The sequence below is a fragment of the Tamandua tetradactyla genome, chromosome 3 (genome assembly GCF_023851605.1).
Source record: "Tamandua tetradactyla isolate mTamTet1 chromosome 3, mTamTet1.pri, whole genome shotgun sequence".
Taxonomy (NCBI): Eukaryota; Metazoa; Chordata; class Mammalia; order Pilosa; family Myrmecophagidae; genus Tamandua; species Tamandua tetradactyla.
Genome location: NC_135329.1, coordinates 181666927 through 181685896, shown reverse-complemented (window position 1 = coordinate 181685896; position 18970 = coordinate 181666927). Strand labels below are relative to the sequence as shown.

General features: G+C 36.4%; 1 protein-coding gene across 17 annotated transcripts in view; it reads right to left on the bottom strand.

Annotated features, from left to right (window-relative positions):
- Positions 1-18970, bottom strand: part of ZDBF2 (zinc finger DBF-type containing 2) — a 107552-nt gene that overhangs the window by 62984 nt on the left and 25598 nt on the right. The gene's annotated exons all lie outside the window — the stretch shown is intronic.

The following is an 18970-nucleotide window of genomic DNA, read 5'->3' as shown; positions in this document are numbered from 1 at the left end:
GGGCTAGATAGGGTTGTCATATGATCAACCCTGTTATTAGATATATACTTGGAAACAATGAAAGCAGGGACACAAATGGACACTTGCACATGGTGCTTATGGTGGCAATATTCACCACTTGCAAGGAATGGAGGCTGCCTAAGGGTACACTGACTGATGAATGGAAGGGAAAACCGTGGTGTTTACATACCATAGAACACTGAATGGCTGCAAAAAGGAATGAAGTGAGCATGCAACTAGGCGAATGAAACTTGAGGATGCTGAGTGAAGTAAGCCAGAAACAAAAAGACAAATATTATAAGGCCCTATAATGTGCAAACTCTAAGAACTGAGTTTGAGAGCATAAGTTATCAGGGGAAGGTTGACTGTAAAGGTTCCTAGATTGTTAGGACTTACAGCAGTTACATCTATTCATGAGTTGTAACTGTTATTTCTAAATTTGAGATGCTGAGCTCTGCTTTTAATAATCTGGTGATTCCCTGGAACCTTGGGTATCTCTGTGACATCTGAGACTCAGAGCTAGAGTTCTGTAGCTATGAAAATTAGCATTACCCTATGTAGCAACTGTTAAAGAAGCTGAAAAAGAAATCAGACTTCACTTAGACATATAAATGAAGCTGATCTGGTTAGGACTTAAGGTAAATCTGACTAAAGGATAAAGAATGATACTGACTGTATTTCAAAATTTCAACTTTTGTGTGAGACCAAAGGAAAAGATGTTTATTTGGTGCAAAATTCTTATTTTCTGTAGCATACTATCTAATTTAATTTGTCTGGTCAGGTTATTCAAAGACCATAATTACATGGACCCTTGAATAGAGAGTGAGACCTCGTTGGCTTATATAGGTTAGTGTGATTCACCAATATATCCCAGTGTAAGCTGGGCAGAAGATAAAGGTATTTACAAAGTCCCCTTGGTGGGACTGGGGAAAGAATATGGAGATATTAAACTTCCCTACCTAGGGAAGACCTAATATTCTTTCAAGGAGTGGGGACTACCAATGTAATAGGCCAAGCCCTTGATCTTGGGCTTGTCCTAATGAAACTTATTCCTGCAAAAGAGAAGGTAAGACTACCGTGCCTACGAGCCAACCCCAGAGAACCTCTTTTGTTGCTCAGATGTGGTCTCTCTCTCTAAGCCAACTCTGCAGGTAAACTCACTGCCCTCCCCCACTACTTGGGACATGACTCCCAGGGATGTAAATCTCCCTGGCAACATGGGACATGATTCCTGGGGATGAGCCTAGTCCTGACATCATGGAATTGAGAAAGACTTCTTGACCAAAAGGGAGAAGAAGAAGAAGAAACAAAGTTTCAGTGGCTGAGAGATTTCAAATAGAATCAAGAGGTGATTCTGGATGTTATTCTTATGCATTATGCAGATACCCCTTTTCAGTTTTTGATGCATTGGAGTAACTAGAGGAAAATGCCTCAAACTGCTGGACTGTAATCCAGTAGCCTGATTTTTGATGATGATTGTATAACTATATAGCTTTTATGGCATGACTGTGATTGTGAAAATCCTGTTGACTGACACCCCCTTTATCTAGTGCGTGGACAGATGAGTAAGAAAATAAATATATATAAACAATGGGAGCAGGGGCATAGGGGGTATGGGGAGATTTTGGTGTTCCTTTTTACTTTTATTTTTATTGTTTTTGGAGTAATGAAAATGTTCAAAAATCAATTGTGATGATGAATGCACAACTGTATGATGACATGGTGAACCACTGATTGTATACTTTAGATGATTACATGGTATGTGAATGTATCTCAGTAAAATTGCATTTAGGGGCCACAGTGGTTCAGCAGGCAGAGTTTTCGCCTGTCATGCTGGAGACCCGGGTTTGCTTCACAGTACCTGCCCATGTTAAAAAAAAAAATTGCATTTTAAAAAATTCTGCCTTAAGTAGAATATTGAAATAAATACACTATATATTTTTTGCTTTGTAATTCTCTCCACAGTTAGAAAGTATCTATCTAGCATAAGGGATAGGAATGAAATCTAATATCTAATGAGCACCTATAACATACATATTTGGGGTACACATTAATCTCATTGAATTTTCACTGAGTAGGAATCTTGTCCCCATTTTAGAGATTAAGACACAATGAGATAGAGTAAATTGCCCAAAGTCATACACCTACCAAGTAGCAAACTCGGGATTTGAATCTGAGTCTGCCTAACTCTAAAACTTAGGATCTTTTCAACGTATTCATGCTAATGATATATTTCTAACAAATGTTCTTTATAATTTTAATAATCATGTTTTTAATTTAACAAGGCTTGAGAAAAGTCATGAGTTAAATACCATGGAAAAGGTGTCAAAAGAACTTAAAACAGGCTACTATCTCCTGATACTTCCACACTTTTGAAATTATTTCCCTCTGTGTTGATGTCAGAGATCTAGTCTGATGCTGCCTGGACCCCAGTACCAACCTAAATCATTATTACAGTCTCGTAATCCTCAGGGTACAAAACTCCCCATCTTCCACTATTACCAGAGCTACATCATCTAGGAGATAGAAGGGACAAATGCACAAAGGAACAAATGAAGGTACAATTAAAATCCAACCTTGTCCTCTGTCAAGGCAAAAAGATGAAAACAATGTGAATGGAGAACTGCACTTATATAAATTGCAGTAACCACCTCCAACTAAATATTCCAGAAGAAGGTATCAATTTCTTTAAATTTTTGAATTGATGCATAACGCAAAGGAAAGTACACAAATCATAATAATACACCTTGATAAATGACAAAATAAATATATCCATAACTATATCTAATAAGCAAGGTGGGGCAAGATGTGGCATAATGAGGTGTGTAATTTAGTTCATCCCTCAGAGTAGCTAGTAAGTTGCCAGAAACAGTACAGAACAAGTGCTGGGAAACATCAGTGACTGAACACACAGCATACACCAGTCTGGATCAGGTGGAATGGCTAAGATTCCACAAAGAACTTTAGGTTCCCCAAGCCATGAAGGCTGGCACCCCTCCCCAAGGGGAAAGGAAAAAGACTTTACTAGTAGCAAGGGTTTCACTCAATGAAGCTCCATTACAAAATAAATTAACAAATTCTGACTAATGAAAACAGGCCTCCAGCACAAATAAACCTGGAGTAAGCACTAAAGGAGTTAGGAGTTTCTGCCGTAGCAGTCAGGGGGCAGGGCTGATGAAAAAATAAAAACAAAAAACCAGAGGCTTTTTGAGTTAGACAGCACAAAATACTAGACAAGGTCTGGACCCCAAGAAAAGGGGATGCATAGAGCCTGGAGATACACAGAGTCAAGGATCAACTCTCATGCTCTTGACTGGCAAACCTGAGGAGCAGGGTCCAGCTCTGAAAAAGCTTTTTTCCTTATTATTTTATTTTTTTTTTTACTTCTTAAACAGCTCATTAGACAGAACTATAAGCACTCTCAGGCTTCAACACTGCCCCAGGCAAGGGCAGAACTAAAGCATGTCTGAGAGGCAGAGTAACTAGTCAGATAAAAGTGGTTAATTCCCTAAAGGGGAAATCTTCTCCAAGAAAAGGGGGGTGGGCCCACTTCAAGTGGAATCTCTCCTTCAAGGAATTCAGGCTCTAGGGGTAAGAAGACAGAAGCAGTCAAAGCCTGCCTACTACCTAACCACTGTTTCAGCCATGCCCCTGGGAGGGAGAGAATACCGAAATTAAAGGTACCGCATTACTTTAACCTGATGGGAAGCCATGAGCAAGTGCCACAAGCTGGGTAGGATAAGAAAATCACACAGTCTAAAGGCTTCATAGGAAAGTGTGAAAACCTGCTGGGTCTCACCCTCAGGGAAAGCTGATGCTGACTACTCTTCCCTCCTGAGACATGGACCTGTCTGGTCTGGGAAAGTCTGACTGGGGTCTATAATATCTGAGGAGACCCTCTTAAAAAAATACTCCATATAGGCAGGGCAAGAAACAGAAAAACAAGAACTGATAAATTCTGATCAGTTAAACAGAACCTAGAATAAGTTGAACTGAATGTCAAAGAACAGATAGAGAACAAAGCCATCCAGCAAGAAAACCCTAGGAAAAAAGAGTGAAAAAAGCCTCCAGAATAAATTAATTAAGGAAATCAAATGCCTAGATGCCAGCAAAAAATAGTGAGTCATACTAGGAAAATTGAAGATATGGCCTAGCAAAGGAACAAACCAACACTGCAAATGAGATACAGGAGTTGAAACAACTAAATCAGGATGTTCGAAGAGATATGCAAAATCTCATCAAAAATCAAGTCAACAAGTTGAGGCAGGCTATAAAGAAGACATAGTGAACATAAAGAAGAATACGAAAGTTTGGAAAAACAAATTGCAGAACTTATGGGAATGAAAGGCACAATAAAAGAGATGAAAAACAATGGAAACCTACAACAATAGATATGAAGAGGCAGAAGAAAGAATTAGTGAACTAGAGACTGACACACAAAAGTAAATACAGGGAAAAGAATGGAAAAATATGAGCAGGATCTCAGGGAACTGAATGACAAATATGAAGTACACAAATATACGTGCTGTAGTTGTCTCAGAAGGAGAAGAGAAGGGAAAAGGAGGAGAAAGACTAATGAACGAAATTACCACTGAAAATTTCCAATCTCTTATGAAAGACATAAAATTACTGGTCCAGGAAGTGCAGCATAACCCAAACAGAACAGATCCAAACAGACATACTCCAAGGCACATACTAATGAGATTGTCAGATGTCAAATAAAGAGTTAATTTTGAAAGCAGCAAGAGAAAAGCAAACCATCACATACAAGGGAAGGTGATAAGACTATGTGTGGATTTCTCATGAGACACCATGGAGGTGAGACAGCAGTGGTATGATATATTTAAGATTCTGAAAGAGAAAAAATGTCAACCAAGAATTCTATACCCAGTAAAACTTCATAAATGAGGGGGAGATTAAAATATTTTTAGATAAACAATCCTGAGAGAATCTGTGACTAAGAGACCGGCTCTACAAGAAATACTAAAGGGAGCACTATAGGCAGATAGGAAAAGGTAGGAGAGAGCGGACCGCAGAAGAGTATAGAAATGAAGAGTATCAGTAATGGTAAAAACAGAAAAAAAATTAGATATCACATATAAAATCTAAAAGACAAAATGGCAGAAGAAAGTATGACCTTTTCAGTAATAACATTAAGTGTTAATAGATTAAATCCCCCAATTGAAAGACATCAACTGGCAGAATGGGTTTAAAAAAGGACCCATCTATTTATTGTCTACAGGAGACTCTATTTATTTGTCTGTTTGTTTATTGACAAATCTTCACACATACACTGCATACATGGTATACAATCAGTATATTGTATACCATTGTATACAATATCATCACATAGCTGTGTATTCATCACCATGATCATTTTTTATAACATCTGCATCACTCCAGAAAAAGAAATAAAAAGAAAAAAGAAAAACTTTCAAATACCATACCCTTTACCCCTCCATCTCATTGACAACTAGTATTTCCATCTACTCAATATATTTTATCCCTTATCCCCTGTTATTTTTTGTCCATATTTTTTTTACTCATCTGTCCATACCCTGTATAAAAGGAGCATCAGACACAAGGTTTTCACAATCACAGTCACATTGTAAATATTTTACCTTTAAACAATTGAGGGGACTCACTTTAGGCCCAAGGACAAAATAGGTTAAAAGTAAAAGGCTTGGAAAAGACATTTCATTCAAATAACACCCAGAAAACAGCAGGGGTAGCTATACTAATATTCAACAAATTAGATTTCAAATGTAAAACAATTAAAAGAGACAAAGAATGGCACTATGTATTAATAAAAGGAACAATTCAACAAGAAGACATAACAATCATAAATATTTATGAACCAAGCCAGAGCTCCAAAACTTGAGGCAAACACTGACAACACTGAAGGGAGAAGTAGACGCCTATACCATAATAGTTGGATACTTCAATTCCCCACTTTCATCATTGGATAGAATATCTAGACAGAGGATGAATAAGGAAACAGAGATTTTGAATAATACAATAAATTAACTAGACTTAACAGATATTTATAAAATGTTACACCCCACAACAGCAGAATACACTTTTTTCTCAAGTGCTCATGGATCATTCTCAAAAATAGACAATATGCTGGTACACAAAATAAGCCTCAATAATTAAAAAAAAAAATGAAATTATACCAAACACTTTCTCGGACCATAATGGACTGAAGTTGGAAGTCAATAACAGGCAGAGTCAGAAAATCCATAAATAAATTAGAGGGTAAACAAAACACTCTTAAACAACCAGGGGGTCAAGGAAGAAATTACAAGAGACAACAGTAAATATCTTGAGGCAAATGAAAAGGAAAACACAACACATCAAAATTTATGGGATGCAGCAAAGGCAGTGCTGAGAGGGAAGTTTATTGCCTTAAATGCCTATATTAAAAAAAAATAAGAAAGAGCAAAAATCGAGGAATTAACTGTTCACTTGGAAGAACTAGATAAAGAACAGCAAATTAACCCCAAAGTAAACGAAAGGAAAGAAATTACAAAGATCAGAGTAGAAATAAATGAAATTAAGAATATGAAAACAATAGAGAAAATCAACAAAAACCAGAAGTTGGTTCTTTGAGAGAATCAATAACATCAATGGACCCTTAGTTAGGCTGACAAAAAAAAAGAGAGAGAGAGAGAGAGAGGATGCAAATAAATAAAATCAGAAATAGAAGAGGGGACATAAACACTGATGCTACAGAAATAAAGGAGGTAATGATAGGATACTATGAGAAACCATATGCTAATAAACTAGACAACATAGATGAAATGGACAACTTCCTAGAAAGGCTTGAACAACCAACATCAACTCAAGAAGAAATAGATGATCTCAACAAACCAGTCACAAGTAAAGAAACTGAATAAGTCATTAAAAAGCTGCCCAAAAAGAAAAGTCCAAAACTAGATGGCTTCACATATGACCTCTACCAAGCATTCAAGAAAGAATTAGTACTAATCCTGCTCAAATTTTTCCAAATAAGTGAAGAGGAGGGAAAGCTACCTAACTCATTCTATGAAGCCAACATCACCCTAATACCAAAGCCAGACAAACATACTATAAGAAAATTACAGACCAATCCCTTTAATTAATATAGATGCAAAATCTTTAACAGAATACTTTCAATCAAGTCCAGCAGCACATTAAAAGAGTTACACATCATGACCAAATGGGATTAATTTCAGGTATGCAATGATGGTTCAACAAAAGAAAATTAATTAATGTAATGCACCATATCAATAAGTCAAAGCAGAAAAACCACATGATCATCATGATTGATACAGAAAAGGCATGTGACAAAATTCAACTTCCTTTCTTGATGAAAACACTTCAAAGGAGAGGAATAGAAAGGAACCCCTCAAGATGATAAAGGGAATATATGAAAAACCCACAGCTAACAATATCCTCAATAGGGAAAGAATGAAATCTTTCCCTCTAAGATCAGGAACAAGACAAGGATGCCCACTGTCACAAATGTTATTCAACATTGTGCTGGAAGTTCTAGCCAGAGCAATTAGAGAAGAAAAATAAATAAAAAAAAAATCCAAATTGGAAAGGAAAAGGCAAAACACTCACTTTTTGAAGATGACATGAGAAAAAGTAAAACACACACTGTTTGAAGATGACATGACACTACATGTCAGAAATCCTGAAAAACTCTACAGCAAAGCTACTAGAGCTAATAAATGAGTACAGCAAAGTGGCAGGATACAAGATCAACACCCAAAAATCAGTGGTGTTTCTATACATTAGCAATGGGCAATCTGAGGAGGAAATCAAGGGAGAAATTCCATTTACAATAGCAAACAAAAACATTAAATATTTGGGAATAAATTTAACTAAGGATACAAAAGACCTGTCACAGAAAACTATAAGAAATTGCTAAAAGAAATTATAAGAAAACCTAAATAAATGAAAGGGCACACTGTGTTTATAGACTGGAAGACTAAATATAGTTAAGATGTCAATTCTACCCAAATTGATTAATAAATTCATTGCAATGCCAATTAAAATCCCAACAGCTTATCTTGGAGAAAAACAAAAATCAATAACCAAATTTATTTGGAAGGGCAGGGTGCCCAAAAGAGCCAAAATTATCTTGAGTAAGAAAAAATGAAGTGAGAGACCTCACACTACCTGATTTTAAAGCATATTATAAAGCTACAGTGATCAAAACAGCATGGTACTGGCATAAAGATAGATATACTGACCAATGGAATTGAATTTAGTGTTCAGGAATAGACCCTCTCATTTATGAATAGTTGATCTTTGATAAAGCAGTCAAGTCAACCCACATGGGACAGAGCACCATCTTCAACAAATGGTGTTTGGAGAACTGGATATCCATATGCAAAAGGATAAGAGAGGATCCATATCTCACACCTCACACAAAAATGAACTCTTGATGGATCACAGACCCAAATGTTAGAGTTAAGACCATAAAGCTGTTAGAAGAAAATGTAGATAAAAATCTTACAAATTTTATAATAGGAGGTGGTTTCCTAGACCTTACACCCAAAGCACGAGCACTGAAAAAACAGAAATAGATCAACAGGATGTCCTCACAATTAAAAACTTATGTGCATCAAAGAACTTTGTCAGGAAAGTAAAAAAGCAGTCTACACATTGAGAGATAACATTTGGAAACCACATATCAGATACGGGTTTAATATCCAGAATATATAAAGAGATTCTACAACTCAACAACAAAAACAAACAACCCAATTTTAAAAAGGGCAAAAGACATGAACAGACACTTCTTAGAAAAGGAAATACAAATGGCTAAAAGGCACATGAAAAAATGCTCAACTTCACTGGCTACTATGAAATGCAAATCAAAACCGCAATGAGATATCTCACATCCAGCAGAATGGTCATTATCTATCTATCTATCTATCTATCTATCTATCTATCTATCTATCATCTATCTATCTATCTATCTATCTATCTATCTATCTATCTATCTATCTACACATACAGAAAACAGCAAGTGCTAGAGAGGATATGGAGAAAGAGGCACACTTATCCACTGTTTGTGGGAATGTAAAATGGTACAACCACTCTGGAAGGCAGTTTAGCAATTCCTCAGGAAGCTAAGTATAGAATTGCCATATGATCCAGCAATCCCATTCAGAGGAACTGAAGGTAAGGAGACAAACAGACATTTGCACACCAATGTTTTAAGCAGCATTATTCACAATTGCCAAGAGATGGAAACAGCCCAAATGGGCATGAACAGATGAGTGGCTAAACAAGCTGTGGTATACACATACAATAGAATACTAGGCAGCTGTAAGACAAAATAGTCATGAAGCATGTAACAACATGGATGAACCTTGAGGACATTATGCTGAGTGAACTTAAAAACAAAAGGACAAATACAGTATGGTCTCACGAATATGAACTAATATTAACGAGTGAACTTTGAGACTCAAAATCAAGAGCACAGGTTATCAGGAGATAGAAAGAGGATTGAGATTGGGTATTTGGTGCTGAAGAAATACAGATTGTGCCACAGGACTGATTGTAAAAATTCAGAAATGGATAACACAATACTACCTGATTGTAGCACAATAATATAAGTACACTGCATGAAGCTAAATATGAGTTGAGGGAGAAGGGCTGGGGGCACTTATGGAACCAGTAGGAAAGATAAAGGATAAAGACTGAGATGGTATAACTTAGGAATGCCTAGAGTAGACAAGGATGGGTGATTAAAAGTACGAATATGAAAGTGTTTTTGCATGAGGGAGAACAAATGAATGTCAACAGTGCAAGGGGTTGAAAATTAATGGTATACAGGAAAAGGTACAACCAATGCAAGCTAGGGTCTATAGTCAAAAGTAACAATGTAATATGATTCCACTGAATGTAATAAAGGGACTATGCCAAAACTAGATGTCAACAGATGGGGGGCATGGGGAACAGGTATGGATTCTATGTAGAAGAAAAGGAAATGTCTTTATATAGATTGGTGGTGAAGGTATGTCTATTTACTTAGCTTAGATTTTACAATGTGTGAATAAAATTGGATGAAAATGAAGAGAGAAAAAAAATGCTAGAGAAAATAAGAAAGAGATGTAACTATTTACTATTGGTAGAGAAGGTGAGAGGTGCAGCCCCTCCAGAGGGCACTGTGGTGGTTCTACAGGAGCTAGGGGCAGGGTTGCCATATTATCTTGTAACCCCACTGCTAGGTATATAACGGGTGTTATGGTAGCAATGTTCGGGATAAACACATTGGTGTTTATGGTAGCAGTGTTCAGAATTTGCAATGGATGGAGATGGCCTAAGGGTAACTATGGTGTTTACACACAATGAACTACTGAGTGGCAAGAAGAAATGAAGTTGTGAGTCATGCAACTAGGTGAATGAACCCTAAGGACAGTATGTTGAATAAAATTTCAGAAACAAATATTATCATGCCTCACTCATATAAATTAATTATAAAATATAAACTCAGAGAATTGAGGTAGAGAGCATGGATTATTAGGCTGGGGACTATTGTAAAGCTCCTAGATTGTAAGCTCTTTCAGCAGTCACATAAATTTAGGAGTTGTAAGTGATATTTCTAAATTCTGCAATACTGAGCTATTTGTATATAAACTGATCATTTTCTGAAACGTCAGAAATCTATTTGACACCTGAGACTCAAAATTAGAGCAGTGAAGCTATAAAAGTCAATATTACCCCATTCGGCAACTGGTTGAAAAAAAAATTCATCAGTCTTTGTCTAGAGGTATGAATGACGTTGATCTGGATAGGATTAAGGCAAATCAGAATCCTAGGTAAAGGATGATATGGCCCATATTTTCAAACTTCAACTTCTATGCAAAACCAAAGGGAGAGAGGTTTATTTGGTGCAAAACTTATGTTTTTGGTAGCATATTCTCTATTTGTATGGTCAGTTTAATTGAGCAATGTTAAGTACGTGGAATCTTGAATAGGGCATGAGATCTTGTTGGTTTATACAGATTAGTGTGATGCCCTAGAGTAACGTGGGCAGAGAATAAAAAAAGTAATGACAAAGTTCCCTTGGGGGACTGGGAGGAAGGAGGAGACATTAAACTTCCCCATCTGGGGAATTCCTGTTATCCTCACAAGCAGTGAATATAACCAATTCATTAGGCTGCACCCTTGATCTTGGGGCTCGCCCCTATGAAGCCTATTTCTGCAAAGGAAAGGCTAAGCCTACTGATAATTATGCCTAAGAGTCACCCACAGAGAACCTCTTTAGTCACTCACATGTGGCCTCTCAAAGTGAACCTGGCAGATGAACTCTCGGCCCTCTCCCCTACATGGGACATGACTCTCAGGGGTATAAATCTCCCTGGCAATGTGGGATAGAACTCCTGGTGATGAGCTGGGACCCAGTATCACCAGAATTTGAAAGGCTTCATGACCAAAAGGGGGAAGAGAATAATGAGATAAAATAAAAGTCTCAGAGGCTGAGAGATTTTAAACAGAGTCGAGAGGTTATCCTGGAGGTTATTCTTACCCATTAAATAGATACCCCTTTTTAGTTTATGGAGTATTGGAGTGACTAGAGGGAAATACCTGAAATTGTTATGTTCCAGCAGTCTTGATTCTTGAACAAGACTGTATAGCTATATAGCTTTTACAATGAGACTGTGTGATCGTAAAAACCTTGTGTTTGATGTTCTTTTTATCCAGGGTATGGATAGATGAGTAAAAGAAAATAATAAGGATAAAAAATAAATAAATAGTAGGGGGAGATAAAGTGTAAAAATTGGGTAGATCGAAATACAGTGAGTCAATGAGAGGGAGGGATAAGGCGTATGGGATGTATGAGGTTTTTTTTTCTGTTTATTTCTTTTTCTAGAGTGATGCAAATGTTCTAAAAATGATGACAGTGAAGAATACACACCTATATGATGATATTGTGAGCCACTGATTATAAAAAATAGCCAGACTCTACGTGCACGGATATTTCTCAATAAAAATATTTAAAAAAAAAAAAAAGCACCCAGAGGCCTGTATTATGTCATTCCATATCAATTCAATATTCTTTTCCTCCTCCCCAAGAATAACTATTATTCTGACTTTAAGTTTGTTTCTGAAATTTATATAAATGGAGTCATACCATATACATTCTATTGTGTCCAAAATGTTGAATTCTTCGTTCAACATTATATTTGTGATACTCATTCATATTTAGTATGTTCATTTTCATTTCTGTATATTATACCATTATATAAAGAAACCACTTAAATTTTATGTATCCTTTCTCTCTAGATGGATACCTGTGTTGTTTCCAACTTTGACTATTACAAATAATGTAACAAAGAACCTTTTTATATGCATCTTTTGGTGCCCATGTATATGCATTTTTGTTGAGCATATTACCAGGATTGTAACTACTGGGTTACTGTTTTAGTTTGCTAAAGCTTCTGGATTGCAATATACCAGAAATGAAACAGCTTTTAAAAGGAAATTTACTAAGTTGCAAGTTTACAGTTCCAAGGCTGTGAAAATATCCAAATAAGGCACCAACAAGACGTCACCTTCACTCAAGAAAAGTTGATGCTGTCCAGAACACCCATCAACTGGGAAGTTACCTGGCTGGCATTTGCTGGGGTCTTTGGCTTGTGGACACCTATGTCAGCTGGGAAAGCACATGGTAATGTCTGTTACCATGACATTTCTCTCCCAGCTTGTTGTTTCTTAAGGCTTTCCTGGGGGCATTTTCCTTCTTCATCTCAAAAGGTCTCTGGCTGTGTGGGCTCTGTTCACTCTTTCTACAATGGTTCCCTCTCAAAAGACTCCAGTCAGCAATCCCACCCTGAATGGGTGGAGACACATCTCCATGGAAACCATTTAATCAAAAGATCCCAGCAGCAACAGTGAATCAGGGTTAAAGAACATGGCTTTTACAGGGGTACACAACAGTTTCAAACCAGCACAGTCATAAAGTTTGCACATGTTCAATTTTAGTACTCATTCTAACTAGTCTTCCAGAGTGGTTGTGCCAATTTGTACTCCAACTGCAGTTTACTGTACGTTTCTATTGCTCTACTTCCTCACAAACACTCGGTATTGTTAGTCTCTAATTCTAGGCCTTGTGAAGGGTGTTTAATGTTATATCAGCGTGACTTTCATTTGCGATTTTTGTGATAGTTTTCATATTTACTATTAATCTGGATATCATCTCTTACTACATGTTTAAGTCTCTTCCTGTATTTCAAATGGGTTTTCTGCCATTCTCTTAATGACTGGTAGGAATTCCTTATGTGTTCTGGGCATGAACTCTTAGTTCAATTATGTGTCTCAATTACTTTCTTCTTCTGTGTCTTTTTTTTTTACTTTCCTAATCATCTCTTTCCAATCTTCAAATTCTACTTTTTTTTTTTTTTTTGGTGGGTACATGGGTGAAGAATCAAACACAGGTCTCACATATGGCAGGTGAGCATTCTACCACTGAACCACCCATGCATCCCGTTTCTTAACTTTACTGCAGTTCAGTTCCCGAATTTTGATTTATTTTCAATTTTTTTGTGACCAGGTTAAGAAACTCTGTCTATTACAAAGTCATGAAAATTTCCTTCTATTTGTTTCTAGAAGCTTTATTGTTTTACTTACAACATTTATATTATAATCTATTTGGAACAGAGTGAGTTAAAGATCAAGTTTCACATTTTTCCCAAGCAGATATCCAGCTGACCCAGCATCACTGAAGAAAGTCCTGTCCTCACTGTTCTGCCATGTCACCTTTGAAACAAATCAAATATCCACATCTGCATCTGTTTATGGAATTTCTGGTTTGTTCTCATGGTCTTTCTAACTTTGCGCAAAGAACACACTGTCTTAATTACTGTAAGTCTTGATGTCTAGTAGAGTAAGTCCTCTCGCCTTTTTTTTTTCAAGATTGTCCTGATTCTTCTTAGCCTTTTGCATTTCCATATATATTTCTGAATTACTTAATTATCCTGAAAAGAAAAAACACTTGCAGAGATTTTGATTGGGACTAATTCTGTTTAACTGAAACTATTTGTTTCAGTTAAAATTGACATGTTTTCAGTATTGAGTCTTCCAATCCTAGAAAATGGTATCCCACCATTTATTTAATTTTTCTTAAATTTTTTCACAATGTTTAGATTTTTTGTGTGTAAAGATCTTGTATATCTTTTGTTATATTTATTCCTTCTGATCTGGTGTTCTTTGGTGCTATTGTATATGATGCAATTTTTTTTTTTTGTATGCTGTATGGCAGGGTCACATTTCATTATTTTCCGTGTGAGTATGTTGCTATTATAGCACCATTTGTTGAATTTTTTTTTTAATATGGGCAGGCACCGGAAATCGAACCCGGGTCCTCTGGCATGGCAGGCAAGCATTCTTGCCTGCTGAGCCACCATGGCCCCATGATGTAATTTTTATCTCATTTTCCGTATGGTGTTTTATATAAAAATATAATTAAAGTTTTCTATTAAGCCAACATTTTAAATGCACTTATTAATTCTAATAATTTATCTAGATATCGTTTGGATTTTCGAATTCCATAAACATGTTGTATATGAATAATGACAATTTTATTTTTTCTTATCTAATCATTTTTATTTATTTATTTTTCCCTATTTCATTGGCTAGGAACATGGATAAAATGCTGAATATAGTTTCGTTTTGTTTTGTTTTGTTTTTTTGCATGGGCAGGCACCAGGAAACGAATCCAGGTCTCCAGCACGGCAGGCGAGAACTCTGCCTGCCGAGCCACCGTGGCCCACCCTTGACTACAGTTTTAAATAGAGCATGAAGCTTATTTTCATTTATATTACTGATATATTTGGGTTTAAGTCTTTGTTTTTATTATTAAGTTTTTGTTTTTAATAAATCTTTGTTTTTATTATTCTTGCCTATATAATTTCTCTTTTACTTTATCTTGCAGACTGTTTTATTATATTTCAATTTTTTATATGTGTTAACTAGGTAGTTATAGATTCTATTTTTCATCTATTAGTGGCAAAAGATTACAAGCAACCCTGATCCATCAAAAGCTAATATTACTTGTCCCTTTTAGTCTCCTCTTAAACAATGCAAGGTCCTTTAAAACCAACTCCATTTACTACTCTTTAAATGGCATTGTTGTTAATTCCACAAAACATTATCCATTTATATTGTCTATATTTTTACCCTCTCCATTGCTCCTCATTTCTTCCTATATCTCTGACTTCCATCTGGGATCATATTCCTTACACCTGAAGCACTCTATTTACTACTTCCTTTAGTGAGGGTCTGCTGGTGACAAATTCTCTTAATGTTTATCTTCTGAAAATGCTTTACTTAACACTCACTTTTAAAGAATATATTAAGTATTCACATTGGCTGTTATTTTTTCTTTCAGTTTCCACTGTTTCTATGGAATACTCAGCCAGTTCTGGGCCACATACTTCTTCACTGCCTTAGTACCTCTCCAAGGCCTTCAAAGATAAACACAGTTCCATTTTTATAGTTGGTACAAATTATCTTAGCTGTCATTACACAGTTTTTGTTTTTGTTTTTAAATGTCAGTTTAGCGAGTAGGAGTTCTGCAGTCTGAATATCAGCATTGCCACATAAAACAACTGTTAAAGAAATTGAAAAAGATCAGATTTTAATTAGAGATAAGAATAAAGCTGATGGTGTCAGACTAAGGTAAATCAGAATTTAGGGATGAGGAGAACATTGTCTGTACTTTAGAACTTCACATACTTTATGAGACAAAAGGAAGAGAGGTTTATTTTGTCCAAAACTTAAATTTCCTGTAGCACATAATCTAACTCAACCTATCTGGATGGATCATTTAAACAACCTAAACATGAGCCCAGAATGGCATTTAGGGTTTGTAATTCTGTATAGCTTAATGTAATACCTGGATATATCCCAGAGTATGTTGAGCAGATAATTTAAAAGTATTGGCAAAGTCCCTTGAGGGATGGGAGAAAAAATATGGATCTATTAAACTTTACCCCCAGGGAAACCCCTGATACTGCCTCAAACATTAGGGACTCCTAATATCAATAGGCCAAGCCCTTGGTCATTTTTTAAAAAATATTTTTACTGGTAAATCTTTACATACATATAGTTGATACATAATGTATAATCAATGACTCACAGTACCATCACATAGTTGTGTATTCATTACCATGATCCTTTTTAGAACATTTGAATAAGTCCAGGAAAAAAATAAAAAGAAAAAATTCATACATCCCATACACCATATCCCTTCCTCTCACTGACCACCAGTATTTCAATCTATCCAATTTATTTTACCTCTTGTCCCCCCTATTATTTATTTATTTTTTATTCTTATTTTTTTTTACTCACCTGTCCATGTCCTGGATAAAAGAAAGGAGCATCAGACACAAGGTTTTCACAATCATACCGTCACACTATAAAAGCTGTATTGTTATACAACAATCTGTAAGAATCAAGGCTACTGGAATACAGCTCACTAATTTCAGGTACTTTCCTCCAACCATTCCAATACACCATAAAGTAAAAAGGGATATCTATATAATGCATAAGAATAACTCCCAGGATAACCTCTCAACTTGTTTGAAATCTCTCAGTCACTAAAATTTTATTTTGTCTCATTTCTCTCTTCTCTCTTTTGGTCAAGAAGGCTTTCTCAATCCCTTGATGCCAGGTCCTGGTGAATCCAGGGAGTTCTGTTACACATTGCCAGGAAGATTTATATCCCTGGGAGTCATGTCCCACATAGGGGATAGAGCAGTGAGTTCACCTGCAAAGTTGGCTTAGAAAGAGAGGACACATCTGAGCCACAAAAGAGGTTCTCTGGGGGTGACTCAGGCATAATATTAAGTAAGCTTAGCCTATCCTTTGCAGGAATGTTTCATAGGGGTGAACCCTAAGATCGAGGGCTCAACCTATTGATTTGGTTGTCCCCACTGCCTGTGAGAATATCAGGAATTCTACGAATAGGGAAGTTGACTATTTCCTCCTTTCTCTCCAACCCCCCAAAGGGACTTTGCAAATACTTCTTTATTCACTGTCCAAATTACTCTGGGATATTTTGGGGCATCACACTAACCTGGACAAACCAACAAGATCTCATTACCTATTCAAGATTCCAGATATTTATGGTGTTCTACTAAATTGACCATAAAAGTAAAATTAGGTAATGTGCTACCCAAAATATAAATTTTGCACCAACATTTCTCCCTTTGGTCTTACACAGAAGCTGAAGTTTTAAAATATTGACAATATCATCCTTTACCCCGCATTCTCATCTACCTCAGCCCTACCCAGAACAGCTCCATTCATATCTTTAATTGAAGTCTGAACCCTTTTTCAATTTTTTAAACAGATCCTGTATGGGGTACTGCTGACTTTCTTTTTTTTTTCCCCTAGCTCCTCAGTCAACAGAAAAAGTATTTGTTTAAAAAAATTAGGGTAGTCCTTTTGTAAACTGTTATTTGCTAACACAACATCGGATGAACTTTTCTAATCATTTTCATATCATTGTATTTTGACTATTGTGGTATGTAGGTGTGCTTGTGTATATACACAAAGAAATGTCTAACTTTAAGGTTAGATAGCAGATTAGAATTGATTTTGTTTCTTAGCTTGTTGATTACTCAATGAACTATTTTTTTTTCCTGGCATGGGCAGGCTCCAGGAATAGAACCCAGGTCTCCGGCATGGCAGGTGAGAATTGTGCCACTGAGACACACTGCACCACCCTCAGTTAACTTTTTTTTTTAATTTTTTAAAAAAATATAACAACAAACACAAACATTCCTAACATATGATCATTCCATTCTACATATATAAGTAATTCACAATATCATCACATAGTTGTATATTTATCATCATGATCATTTCTAAGAACATTTGCATCAATTCAGAAAAATAAAAAGAAAACAGAAAAAAATTCATACATATCATACCCCTTAACCCTCCCTTTCATTGATCACTAGCATTTCAATCTACTAAATTTATTTTAACATTTGTTCCCCCTATTATTTATTTTTGTTCCGTATATTTTACTCATCTGTCAATAAGGTAGATAAAAGGAGCATCAGACACAAGGTTTTCACAATCACACAGTCACATTGCGAAAGCTATATCATTATACAATCATCTTCAAGAAACATGGCTACTGATATCATTATACAATCATCTTCAAGAAACATGGCTACTGGAGTACAGCTCTACGTTTTCAGTTTACCTTTTTTTTTTTTTTTTTTTTTTTGACATGGGCAGACTCTGGGAATCGAACCTGGGTCTCTGGCATGGCAGATGAGAGCTGCCACTGAGCCACCTCTGCCCGTCCGGTACTGCTGACTTTCATAGCTTTAGAGCTCTAACTCTGAGTCTCTGATGTCACATAAATACGTAGTTTCTGCCAAGCCTTGTTCTTGAGGCTTGCTCTTGTAAAGCTATTTATGCAGTGGAGAAGCTAAGCTAACCTATTGCTATGCCTAAGAGTTACTTTCAGAGGACTTCTTTTGTTTTTCAGATATGGCCTCTCTCTCTCTAAGCCCAGCTCTGCAAGTGAAATCATTACACCCCACGCTACATGGGACAGGACACCCAGGGGTTAAAGTCTCTCTGGCAACACAGGATATGACTCCCAAGGATAACCCTGGCCTTGTCACAGTGGGATGGACAATGTCTTCCTGACCAAAAGGGGGGAAAGAATTGTAACAAGGTATCAGTGACTGAGAGAGTTCAAATAGAATAAAGAGGCTAATCAGGAGGCTACTTTTATGCAAGCTACAGCTAGATATTGCTACGTACCATGGTTTGCCTAACTCCAACCAAAACCATTCCTTCCACCTTAAAGAACAACTAGGGCCTTATCTGAGATTATACAAAGATTCCATGCACTATGACTGCTTTCCAGAAACCTACAACCTCCAGTTGGGGTTCTAGGCAAGATAAGTCCTGAAACACAGAAAGGCCAGCCTCTCCAGAA